This window comes from Pecten maximus, chromosome 12 (assembly GCF_902652985.1).
Source record: "Pecten maximus chromosome 12, xPecMax1.1, whole genome shotgun sequence".
Taxonomy (NCBI): domain Eukaryota; kingdom Metazoa; phylum Mollusca; class Bivalvia; order Pectinida; family Pectinidae; genus Pecten; species Pecten maximus.
The window spans coordinates 18,173,865-18,186,992 of record NC_047026.1 but is presented as its reverse complement, the minus strand read 5'-3'; the positions used below and the strand labels follow the sequence as shown (position 1 = coordinate 18,186,992).

Sequence of the window (13,128 nt, the reverse complement as noted above, 5' to 3'; positions counted from 1 at the left end):
AGGGTGTATGATGGGTAGGAGGAGGTGTATGATGGGTAGGAGGAGGTGTATGATGGGTAGGAGGAGGTGTATGATGGGTAGGAGGTGTATGATGGGTAGGAGGAGGTGTATGATGGGTAGGAGGAGGTGTATGATGGGTAGGAGGAGGTGTATGATGGGTAGGAGGAGGTGTATGATGGGTAGGAGGAGGTGTATGATGGGTAGGAGGAGGTGTATGATGGGTAGGAGGAGGTGTATGATGGGTAGGAGGAGGTGTATTATTGGGTAGGAGGAGGTGTATGATGGGATGGAGTTGGAGAGACAGATGATGAGGTACGATCTGCGAAAAATTAAGAGATAGCATCAATTCGGAGTCACGATAGTTTGGTTTGTACTCCTTATTTAATGAAATCGTGCTTGGAAGCTCTAAACGGATGACGTGTGTTGCCCGATATACACTATACCTATTAGTGAGAATGACTCACCACGTCACCACAGCTTTAAGTGATCATTCACATTAGTACACATGAATTATCACAATACGGCTTCAATATCATGTATTTGAAAGTGAGAATCCATTCTCAAAAGTATCGTCTACACGTTGAAATACATATGCCTTTAAGAAGATATTTGGGCTGAAGGGCAAAATATCTTAAGGTAGCAGACCATTTTTTTGTTAAGCAAATAACTCCGGTATTATGATATGTAGAAAAAAATGGAAAAAAATACTATAATTGGTATAGCTTCACATTTGTTGAAACTAAAATAAATAAATTGGTTCCGGATTTTAAATTGCCGGATTTTCCGAAAGTGTGTTTACACAGGAAATTTAGTTTTGCCTACAGCGAAAAATGGTGTCTCTCGATCAAGGTAAGATTGCGGGAAAAGTTAATGTACAACATATGTCAAAACAAGATTAACTCTGCCTTTGGGATAGATATATTTACTTTCAAATGGGTTTCAGAGAAAAAATTGTGTAGAGAATTATATCATTTTGGGTGAACTATGATATTTTGCAATTTTTTTTTCATTGGTTACCATGGTATTCAAAAGTCTGAAAAACATAGAAAAAAATAAGTTTACTTATCTTTCGTGCTGTATTAAAATTGCCAATGTTGTATAGATTACAAATATATATACTTTATTAGAGGTAATATGTAGGGTTAACTGGCTATGTTTACATATATAAAACATGTGCCTTATTTTTCAGAATTTTTACTGTACACTGCTACCTAAGAAAATGTTTTGGTAGAATGACAAAATATTTGAAGGTGGGTTAACGAAAACCCTTAGAGTACAGAGTACCTACGTGTTAGTGTAATCAGATATACGGTATTAATCCATTTGTGAGCTAGTCTCGGATGTTAACTTGACCATCATCAACTGGTCAATACTCCGGACACACTGACCACTAAAACAGAAATCACTAATGTGTGGTCAGCAAGCCTGAAATCAAATTAGTCACAAGTTACGATCTTCACTTAAGGTTGTATGTACGTAGTTATATTTCTTGTAACTTCTTTACGAAAGAGTTCCACACTATGAGAACCGCAGTACACTACTTTAAGAAATAACTCGGCGGGGTGTTTGTTGAGTGTTTAATGACATAAATTACCACGGAACTGATATGTGTGTTTTATGGGAAACAATTCTTAAGATTTCAGTAATTTGAATACAAAGTGTGCAGAACATATGTAAAATGCATTAAAAAAGAACTCGTATTATAAATTGCACAATACAAAATTTCTTTTCAGTATGGACGCGCTGGCTTTTTAGCTACAACTGCATAAAGGTAAAATTACTCCGTAACCGAAGTCTGAAATTTGAGTATTTTAACAAATACTAACCAGCCAGGGTCCTATCATTAGGATAGGTGCCTTATGACCATGGACATATGGCGGGCGTTTAGGAGACACAAACAGCCAGGGTCCTATGCCGACGCGTGTTTTATGACCACGGACATGACTGGCGTTTAGGGAGACACAAACAGCCAGGGTCCTATGCCGACGAGTGCCTTATGACCACGGACATGACTGGCGTTTAGGGAGACACAAACAGCCAGGGTCCTATGACGACGAGTGCCTTATACCACAGACATGACTGGCGTTTAGGGAGATACAAACAGCAAGGGTCCAATGACGACGAGTGCCTTATGACCACAGACATGACTGGCGTTTAGGGAGACACAAACAGCCAGGGTCCAATGACGACGAGTGCCTTATGACCACGGACATGACTGGCGTTTAAGGGAGACACAAACAGCAAGGGTCCAATGACGACGAGTGCCTAATGACCACTGGTACATGACTGGCGTTTAGGGAGACACAAACAGCCAGGGTCCAATGACGACGAGTGCCTAATGACCACGGACATGACTGGCGTTTAGGGAGACACAAACAGCCAGGGTCCTATGACGACGAGTGCCTAATGACCACGGACATGACTGGCGTTTAGGGAGACACAAACAGCCAGGGTCCAATGACGACGAGTGCCTAATGACCACGGACATGACTGGCGTTTAGGGAGACACAAACAGCCAGGGTCCAATGACGACGAGTGCCTAATGACAATGGACATGACTGGCGTTTAGGGAGACACAAACAGCAAGGGTCCAATGACGACGAGTGCCTTATGACCACGGACATGACTGGCGTTTAGGGAGACACAAACAGACAGGGTCCTATGATGACGCGTGTTTTATGACCACGGACATGACTGGCGTTTAGGGAGACACAAACAGCAAGGGTCCAATGACGACGAGTGCCTTTTACCACGGACGTGACTGGCGTTTAGGGAGACACAAACAGCAAGGGTCCTATGACGACGAGTGCCTTATGACCACGGACATAACTGGCGTTAAGGGAGACACAAACAGCAAGGGTCCTATGATGACGAGTGCCTTATGACCACGGACATGACTGGCGTTTAGGGAGACACAAACAGCCAGGGTCCAATGACGACGAGTGCCTAATGACAATGGTCATGACTGGCGTTTAGGGAGACACAAACAGCAAGGGTCCAATGACGACGAGTGCCTTATGACCACGGACATGACTGGCGTTTAGGGAGACACAAACAGCAAGGGTCCTATGACGACGAGTGCCTTATGACCACGGACATAACTGGCGTTAAGGGAGACACAAACAGCAAGGGTCCTATGATGACGAGTGCCTTATGACCACGGACATGACTGGCGTTTAGGGAGACACAAACAGCCAGGGTCCAATGGTGACGAGTGCCTTATACCACGGACATGACTGGTGTTAAGGGAGACACAAACAGCAAGGGTCCTATGATGACGAGTGCCTTATGACCACGGACATGACTGGCGTTTAAGGGAGACACAAACAGCCAGGGTCCTATGATGACGAGTGCCTTATGACCACGGACATGACTGGCGTTTAGGGAGACACAAACAGCAAGGGTCCAATGACGACGAGTGCCTTATGACCACGGACATGACTGGCGTTTAGGGAGACACAAACAGCAAGGGTCCTATGATGACGAGTGCCTTATGACCACGGACATGACTGGCGTTAAGGGAGACACAAACAGCAAGGGTCCTATGACGACGAGTGCCTTATGACCACGGACATGACTGGCGTTTAGGGAGACACAAACAGCAAGGGTCCTATGATGACGAGTGCCTTATGACCACGGACATGACTGGCGTTTAGGGAGACACAAACAGCCAGGGTCCAATGGTGACGAGTGCCTTATACCACGGACATGACTGGTGTTAAGGGAGACACAAACAGCAAGGGTCCTATGATGACGAGTGCCTTATGACCACGGACATGACTGGTGTTAAGGGAGACACAAACAGTAAGGGTCCAATGACGACGAGTGCCTTATACCACGGACATGACTGGCGTTTAGGGAGACACAAACAGCAAGGGTCCTATGATGACGAGTGCCTTATGACCACGGACATGACTGGCGTTTAGGGAGACACAAACAGCCAGGGTCCAATGACGACGAGTGCCTAATGACAATGGACATGACTGGCGTTTAGGGAGACACAAACAGCAAGGGTCCTATGACGACGAGTGCCTTATACCACAGACATGACTGGCGTTTAGGGAGACACAAACAGCAAGGGTCCTATGACGACGAGGGCCTTATGACCACGGACATGACTGGCGTTTAGGGAAACACAAACAGCCAGGGTCCTATGACGACGAGGGCCTTATGACCACGAACATGACTGGCGTTAAGGGAGACACAAACAGCAAGGGTCCAATGATGACGAGTGCCTTATACCACGGACATGACTGGCGTTTAGGGAGACACAAACAGCAAGGGTCCTATGATGACGAGTGCCTTATGACCACGGACATGACTGGCGTTTAGGGAGACACAAACAGCCAGGGTCCTATGATAACGAGTGCCTTATGACCACGGACATGACTGGCATTTAGAGAGACAGAAACGGACAGGGTTCTATCATGGTGACAGGTGTTTTATTTCCACGGACTTAAGACGAGCGTTAAGGGAGATACGAACACCCAGGCTAATAAGGGTGGGAACATTATCTAGGGGGACACCAACAGCCAGGGTCATGTGAGGATAGGTATTAAGGGGTATAGTAACGGCCAGGGGACACCGACAGCCAATTTCAAAATTATAATTAGGAGAGAAAACAAAAACAAAAAAGTCAACAGGAAATGAACAAAACATGTCAAAATCTCGTTCTCATTAGAGGATATACCGACTACTTCGCCAGAGAAAGGAGTCGTTATTGTTTGCTGGATTTATCGCCCTGTGAACAGCCAACGACATTTTGAGGCGGGGTTTCCTTGTAGTAGCTGTTGGCTACCTCGCTGAACATCATACCCGCCGCATGTATCCATGGCAATCCGGATTAAGTGTCTTGTCCAAGGACATAACAACTCCGGGGAGGGACAGCACAACACGCATCAAACTTTACATGAGATGGCAGTGTCCGATACTCAGCTTACAATCCGAGCTTTTGCTGACATTCAAATTGATAATGAACAATTATAGAAATTAGCTGGTGTATCAGCGTATCATTTAACATACAATTGTAACTGTTTAAATTGAGAATAAGTTTCATGTTTCTGTACCATGGCCATATGGTGCTACATCATCGAAATAAATGGCAGAATTAACACGTCTTTTTGGCTATATAAAACATTTTCAGCCATTAAACTATTGATACGGAAGGTTTTGGAAAGAAAGAAGAAAGAAAGAAAGAAAGAAGAAAGAAAGAAAGAACGTTAAAGTTGTTCAAAATCATAACTACCCTGTTTGGCTTAGTTTGGTTTATTTAGTTTAGCGTCCTATTAACAGCTAAGGTCATTTAAGGACGGCCTCTCGTGCGTGCGACATGCATGCGTGTGGTGAGTGCGTATGTGTGTTTTGGGAGGCTGCAATATGTTCGTGTTAAGTCTCCTTGTGATAGGCCGGAACTTTTGCCGATTATAGTGCTACCTCACTGAAGCATACTGCCGAAGACATCCAGCAGCACACCCCTGTACAAATCATTATGCGATCCAACAAACGAAAAAGAAAAAAAATAGGAAATGGGAAAAGAAACGCTCAAAACCTCCAAATTTGATAAGAATAAAAACTAACATATTTCACAAAAAAAAAGATGCATTTCGATATTTGTATGTTCAGACAAAATATCAAATATAAAAATATCGAATTTTTTTCGGAATCGCATCCGTTCCGTCAAGTAGTTCAAATTTGGTAGACGGCGGCAATGGTAGCCATTGGCACGGCAAGGAGACAGCGAATTTAACTCGATAACTAGCGATCTAATCGACTGCCGCTGATGGCGTTTTGTCAAGGATCCACTAATTTCCTAAAATTCCGCAATTTCTCGAGAACAGGAAAAAAAGGAAGGTTACACGCGCTAATTGTCGCGTGAGTTATAGCGAGTGAAGTGTTCACTAGAAGGCCGTTTGCGTCTATAGAATTTAAAGTGCTCAACTCGGATATTTAACCTTATAACTGATTAAATTACACGTGACAATATCAAGGCACCTGTGGCAATTGTCGCTATAGTTACTTCCTCTCTATGTTTACTATTTAAGTTTATTTGTTCCTTCTAAAAGATAAATCCATATATAGATTATAAAGAAACTTCGAAGACACCGATAGCGATACCAACAAAGTATGCTCTGTATATAAATAGACAATAGTTACGTCAGCACTCTGTATATGAGCAATAACTACCAGTTATTACTTCAGCAAGCTTACTCTGAAAATAAGTCAACATTTCCCTTTATTAGTATTTGCCCCCGGTTGATATTACCTGCCTCCTACCTAACCAGCTCTGTCCTGACGCCATCAAATATTTTTCGCTTAAACAGAAGTTACCCTGCAGATAGGGCGTAAGAATTGTGGATTTGTTTTCTTCGAATGTCGAGATTTTACTTAAGTAGAATGCGCCTGTTCCGAGCTGGGAAGTGCGAGTTGCAACTAAGGAAGTTGGAAAGTCCGAGTTGTGAGTTAGGAAGTTGGAAAGTTCGAGTTGTGAATTAGGAAGTTGGAAAGTTGTGAGTTAGGAGGTTGGAAAGTTCGAGTTGTGAGTTAGGAAGTTGGAGAGTTGTGAGTTAGGAGGTTGGAAAGTTCGAGGTGTGAGTTAGGAAGTTGGAAAGTTCGAGTTGTGAGTTAGGAAGTTGGAAAGTCCGGGTTGTGAGTTAGGAAGTTGGAAAGTCCGAGTTGTGAGTTAGGAAGTTGGAAAGTTCGAGTTGTGAGTTAGGAAGTTGGAAAGTCCGAGTTGTGAGTTAGGAAGTTGGAAAGTCCGAGTTGTGAGTTAGGAAGTTGGAAAGTTCGAGTTGTGAGTTAGGAAGTTAGAAAGTTCGAGTTGTGAGTTAGGAGGTTGGAAAGTTCGAGTTGTGAGTTAGGAAGTTGGAAAGTCCGGGTTGTGAGTTAGAAATGTTGGAAAGTCCGAGTTGTGAGTTAGGAAGTTGGAAAGTTCGAGTTGTGAGTTAGGAAGTTGGAAAGTCCGAGTTGTGAGTTAGGAAGTTGGAAAGTCCGAGTTGTGAGTTAGGAAGTTAGAAAGTTCGAGTTGTGAGTTAGGAAGTTGGAAAGTTCGAGTTGTGAGTTAGGAAGTTAGAAAGTTCGAGTTGTGAGTTAGGAAGTTGGAAAGTTCGAGTTGTGAGTTAGGAAGTTGGAAAGTTCGAGTTGTGAGTTAGGAAGTTGGAAAGTCCGAGTTGTGAGTTAGGAGGTTGAAAAGTTCGAGTTGTGAGTGAGGAAGTTGGAAAGTTCGAGTTGTGAGTGAGGAAGTTGGAAAGTTCGAGTTGTGAGTTAGGAAGTTGGAAAGTTCGAGTTGTGAGTTAGGAGGTTGGAAAGTTTGAGTTGTGAGTGAGGAAGTTGGAAAGTTCGAGTTGTGAGTTAGGAGGTTGGAAAGTTCGAGTTGTGAGTTAGGAGGTTGGAAAGTTCGAGTTGTGAGTTAGGAAGTTGGAAAGTTCGAGTTGTGAGTTAGGAAGTTGGAAAGTTCGAGTTGTGAGTGAGGAAGTTGGAAAGTCCGGGCTACGGGTTAGAAAATGCAAGTTAAACCTCGTAAGAATTTCACCTGCTGTCCCTTTTCTATCTCTTCTACTTTCTCACTTTTGGCCTTTAGTTGAGTGTTCGACCTTGTGAAGATGACTTTGGGTTCTGTCCCTAGGACGAGACTTTCCATTGTCTATAAAAAGGGAAGTTGCTACTCCTGCTTAGCGCTCAGCATATTAGGAGTGGGACGACTGGTTCGCCCATTGTCAGTATAATGTGACCGGGTGAGGGGTACTGCAGTATACTTCAGTGAGGTAGCACTATAAAGTCGGCATCTCAATACGAATATACTGCAGCCTTCTAAAAACACATACTCACTACACCCATGAATCTCGCACGTCCGAAATGACCATGGCTGTTGATAGGACGTTAAATAATATACATAGAGAAAAACGATACCGACTCCACTTGAGAGCGCATTCATCCATAATAAACCAGGTATTCCGGCTTCGATCCTCAGCTGAGGTATTGAAACAAATATAACTTAGAATGACCTATATCACAGTGAAGTTCTAGTCCTTTCCTGGAGGGGAGAATGTAACCCAGTATTTTTCTTTGGCTCATTCGGGAGAGTGATAACTAATCTAGTAAAGGATTCCTAGCGGAGGTATTAAAATGATAATATCTTCTGTTACAATGGTATGATCATAAAACACGTGATTGGAAAGTGTAGTTAGGGTTAGATAGTCATCAAGTTAAAATTAGCTGACATCGACACCGCGCGTGCTTGTTAAATAAATTAACTGAACGTGAATACGTAATATGTACCTGTCATGGTATAAAAGCCGAAAAATACGTTATAACCTCGCATGTGTAGGAGGATTGGAACGATATTTAAAATGATACGCAATATCGACCTAATGAGCGAAAAATGACGATGATGGAATCTTAAATGTACATGTAATTCCTTCAAAGGACAAAATGACGGCATGGTACCATTTATTAATTTCTTTTGTCTGATGGGAGCGCGCTATGGGTCTCACTGTGGCAGAAAACTGGAGCACCATGAGAAAACCCACGTGATCAGACAGGTGGCCCCATATCTTTCACGTCCGATCGGGGATTCGAGCCCAGGTCGCCTAGGTGAAAGTCGAGATAGGCGTTTGTGATACAGCATTCTTTTCACTGATATACAGTTCACTCTAGTAATATTTTTAACCTCTGACCTAGTGACGTCATATGAGTCTTCATCCTCACAATCCAAGGGTTCGACATCGATTCTCGATATACAACTGCACATTTATTATAATGAAATCTAGGCCTAGTGGTTAACCATTTATTTTCTTCAGATATTAAGAATGACCTATTGCTCGTACCATCCGCAATGAAACGAGTATAGTGCATATAGTATAGTTCAGTGGCGTTAAGATATAATTGTTTAGACGGTGGAGCCTGACGATTTCAATGATAAATGGAGTTTGGGGATATGTGGGTTTAAATATTGTGTCTGTCAACAATTAAACGTTCGTTTGGGCACAAATTTATGCAAGTTCATGTAACAGAGCGCATGATAAATTAAATTTTAATCACTGCCTCCTCTAGGGATCGAACCCGGGACCTCTGGCTTATTAGTCTGACGCTCAACAGATCGAGCTTAGAGAAAATATCTCAAGCCAAGAGGTTACCAGGGTTACATTAGCATTTATTTCAATACCTTGTCCAAATATGGCAGTATATCGAGAATGGCCCATAAAGGAGGTTCCATGGAAAAATGAAATAGTTGAGCTTAGACAAAGTATAGGCGATAGGCGAAGGGGCGAAGGGGCGAAGGGGCGATAGGGCGATAGGGCGAAGGGGCGGGGCGAAGGGTCGAAGGGTCGGGGCGAAGAACACGAGAACATCCAATTAGTAGAATAGATTGTATCCCACGCATGTTGCAATAAATGATCTAAGCGTTTACAGAGCTAATCAATTTCAAAGACGAGTTATGCTTATTCAATTTACAACTTAATGAAAGTTAATTGTTCAATGTTAATAAAAGGCATGATTAGCAAATCATTATTTATATTACTGCAGTAATTTTAAATTCACGCAGTGGGCGTTGTCACGTCTCAATTTTATGTAAATCATCAATGGCATTTAGGAACATCACTATTCGCCTACTTCATGGGCATTAAGATATAAGATATGGTTATTTGGAGAAATGATTGACAGAAAATTCGTTTAAACAAAGTAAAACTCCACGTCTAAAGTCATTTCTACATAATAAAATCCCAAATGATGTAAACGTGAAGGGACATTTTTGTCATTTCAAAATTATGAACTATATTTTGTGTATATGATAGAAAAGTATTTAACTTATTAGATCATCATATTGTTGTCATTAAATATTCTAATATTCTTGACTGAAGGCCTCTTCTATGAATTTAGATAATCAAAAGTGTTAATAAAAACCTTATTAAAATTTAATGTAACAGTGCTGAAGATATTGAATTGTAATAATGATAGGATACCATTTTAATACATTTTCCCCGAAACATATCAAAGTTCTCAATTATGAATTTTAAATTAAATATTTCGGTAATTGTACTGTCATAAAACTGTAAGAACCCAAAATCTTTTTTTTTTTTAAGTTCTTAATGTTGAATATCTCCCCATATGTTCGTATTACATTGAAGACGGCCAAACCTTACATGGCTGTGTTTTCTCGAAATATATAGAATCCGTGACAAAATATACCTACCTTAATTACTGTGGTCGGTCATTTTTCACAGAATAATACTATAACACAGCGTCATGCAGTCAATGTGAAACTTGATTTCCTGTCAATAAACGATCCGAGTCTCTAAAGGTTTCCGAGACCAATTAATATCTCTCTCTTGTCCAGTTTGGCGTTTTCTACAATTTTCTGCTCGAACCTCATAAGCTGTTTCTTTTATAAAATAACCCCATAACGATCTTAGAACAAACCCCTGTCATCTCTATCCGTCACTGCCTCAATTGAATAATGGGGCTGAGATGGAAACGCGCATAATTAGATTTTTCTACAATGCATTCCCTCAATGGTTAGTACTGTGACTTCGTTGGTTGGTGCGTCTGACGAACACTCTTAAGATAATATAAGTCTTTGGGGATTAATTGTACACAGTCGCCAAGGGAATACCTTATTTAGTAGCTTGGATTGTGTTATTGAAATCAGTATTTACGCAGTTGTCTTGGTGATATTGTTACGTATATTTACAAGCCCTATGGGACCTGGCACCACGGCCTATCTTGTTGTCTATTGTGGAACATTGCATACAATATATATTTAATTGGTAGCTTAACATCTGTCCCTCGTCCAAGGTAGATATGGCATCATTATTAAAATTATTAAGTGCAAAAAGTGTATCTAGAACCCCAAATACATCATTATGTTATTCTGTCGACTCAATGGGTCCACGGACAATTTTTTTTTACTCCTATCGTTCTTAAACACATACACGTTTATCCTACTGAATGGTTTAACAGAGACACAATGGTTTCTAAGACACACAGGGTTTTAACATGAGGATTAGTCAGCTACTTTGTGATTTAAAAATCGGCGATACCTGTACATATAAATCAAACTAAAGTATTAAGTACGCGTATGCGTGTTACTGGATAGAGGCAAGTTGAACCTTTTGACAAAAACAAAACAAAACAAAACAAAATAAAAAAAATGAACAAAAAAACAAAAAAACCCCATTAACCTCATTTTTTATATACACGAATACAAAGTCATTCAGCTGGGTAAGATTCTGGCTATGAGAGACAATGGCAATTAAAAAAAACAGGTTTTAAGGGATATTGCAAGGACAGGGCGCAATAGCACAGCAAATCAATCACTGACAGTCCTCTTGTATTTTCAAAATCGCTTTAATCTATAATAAATGTTAAGACTACATACAACGGGCCATACTTTACTGAAACCATCGGAACACTGATTTTGAAATTGCACTTGGCAAAATGCACCATGTTTACGTGGGTTGAGAAAATACCACACCTACTCAAATACCAACGGCGATTTTATCATTATGAAGAACATTTTATTTCTTAATTTAGTGGTCACATGAACATAAAAAAAGATGTAAATATATAAGTAAGAAGAAAGGATCACAGAGCAATATAAGATATTATAGATGTGCGTGTATAAACCATGTCTACGTGTATTACTATCAGAGGAGGTGATTACCAAATAACTGTCTCTCTCGGTGACAGCTCTGTGACGCGCCGGACAAATCGAATTTATTTTGGAATCCTCCCTGGAATGGCCCCTCATCACACCGTATCATTCACTGCGGTCCTGTTATCCGTCTAGTGCGCATGTGCCTCAAGAACGTCCAACCAGTCTCAGAAATAGAGTGTGGTCCTTATGGTGCTAACACATTTAATTCTCATTACAAGTCACTTGACTTTAAGCGTAGAAATGTGAGTTTTAACTGTACATATATTACTGCAATAGTTAATGGCTTATTATGGCACGCATACAAGATACAGAAAAATAGGGAAATGACGTCATTTCCGTTTGAAGCTTTACTGCAATGGTATAAAAGAGGTTCAATACACACAAAGATACATATTCCATTGGAAATATATCTAATTTAATTTGTTAACTTCAATAAAGAAATGTGTTACACTAATCACAGGCGCATGCGCTCTACTATACGTAACCAGGTAAAACACGCTAAAACCCGGAAGTAGTGTTAGGCTAGATTCATTTTGAATTCCAGTTAACTATGAACTAGACATACACTTAAGTAACGTACCTTGGTTTATGACGCATGCTACCCCTGTGTCGTGTTATGGTGATGTATAGATACAGTATAGTAAGTTTGCATATTTCTCGTCCAATCGGACTGTCTGTTCTGAAAACCGTAGGCATAGATAACCGACATCGAGGGGTGATACCTTGTTAATCTAGGAGGGAGGGATTGGTTTGGTTTTATATTGTTAATCGTCTGATCAACAGCTAAGTGTGTATCGTCTGATCAACAGATAAGTGTGTATCGTCTGATCAACAGATAAGTGCTTATCGTCTGATCAACAGCTAAGTGTGTATCGTCTGATCAACAGCTAAGTGTGTATCGTCTGATCAACAGCTAAGTGTGTATCGTCTGATCAACAGATAAGTGTGTATCGTCTGATCAACAGATAAGTGTGTATCGTCTGATTAACAGATAAGTTTGTATCGTCTGATCAACAGCTAAGTGTGTATCGTCTGATCAACAGCTAAGTGTGTATCGTCTGATCAACAGCTAAGTGTTTATCGTCTGATCAACAGCTAAGTGTATATCGTATGATCAACAGCTAAGTGTGTATCGTCTGATCAACAGCTAAGTGTTTATCGTCTGATCAACAGCTAAGTGTGTATCGTCTGATCAACAGCTAAGTGTGTATCGTCTGATCAACAGCTAAGTGTGTATCGTCTGATCAACAGATAAGTGTGTATCGTCTGATCAACAGCTAAGTGTGTATCGTCTGATCAACAGCTAAGTGTGTATCGTCTGATCAACAGATAAGTGTGTATCGTCTGATCAACAGCTAAGTGTGCATCGTCTGATCAACAGCTAAGTGTGTATCGTCTGATCAACAGTTCAGGTTAATAAAGTAACTAACTGGATGTAGGCCTATGTGCACTGATAGTTTAACAAACGTGAGCCA

The 13,128-nt window shown here is 41.1% G+C and overlaps 1 protein-coding gene across 1 annotated transcript in view; it reads right to left on the bottom strand.

The window, feature by feature from the left end:
• Positions 1–10,410, bottom strand: part of LOC117339869 (conoCAP-like) — a 56,353-nt gene extending 45,943 nt beyond the window's left edge. Inside the window, exon 1 of the mRNA XM_033901578.1 lies at positions 10,190–10,410. The gene's annotated coding sequence lies outside the window, so the exon portion shown is untranslated. The remainder of the gene's footprint in view (positions 1–10,189) is intronic.
• Between the last annotated feature and the right edge of the window lie 2,718 nt (positions 10,411–13,128).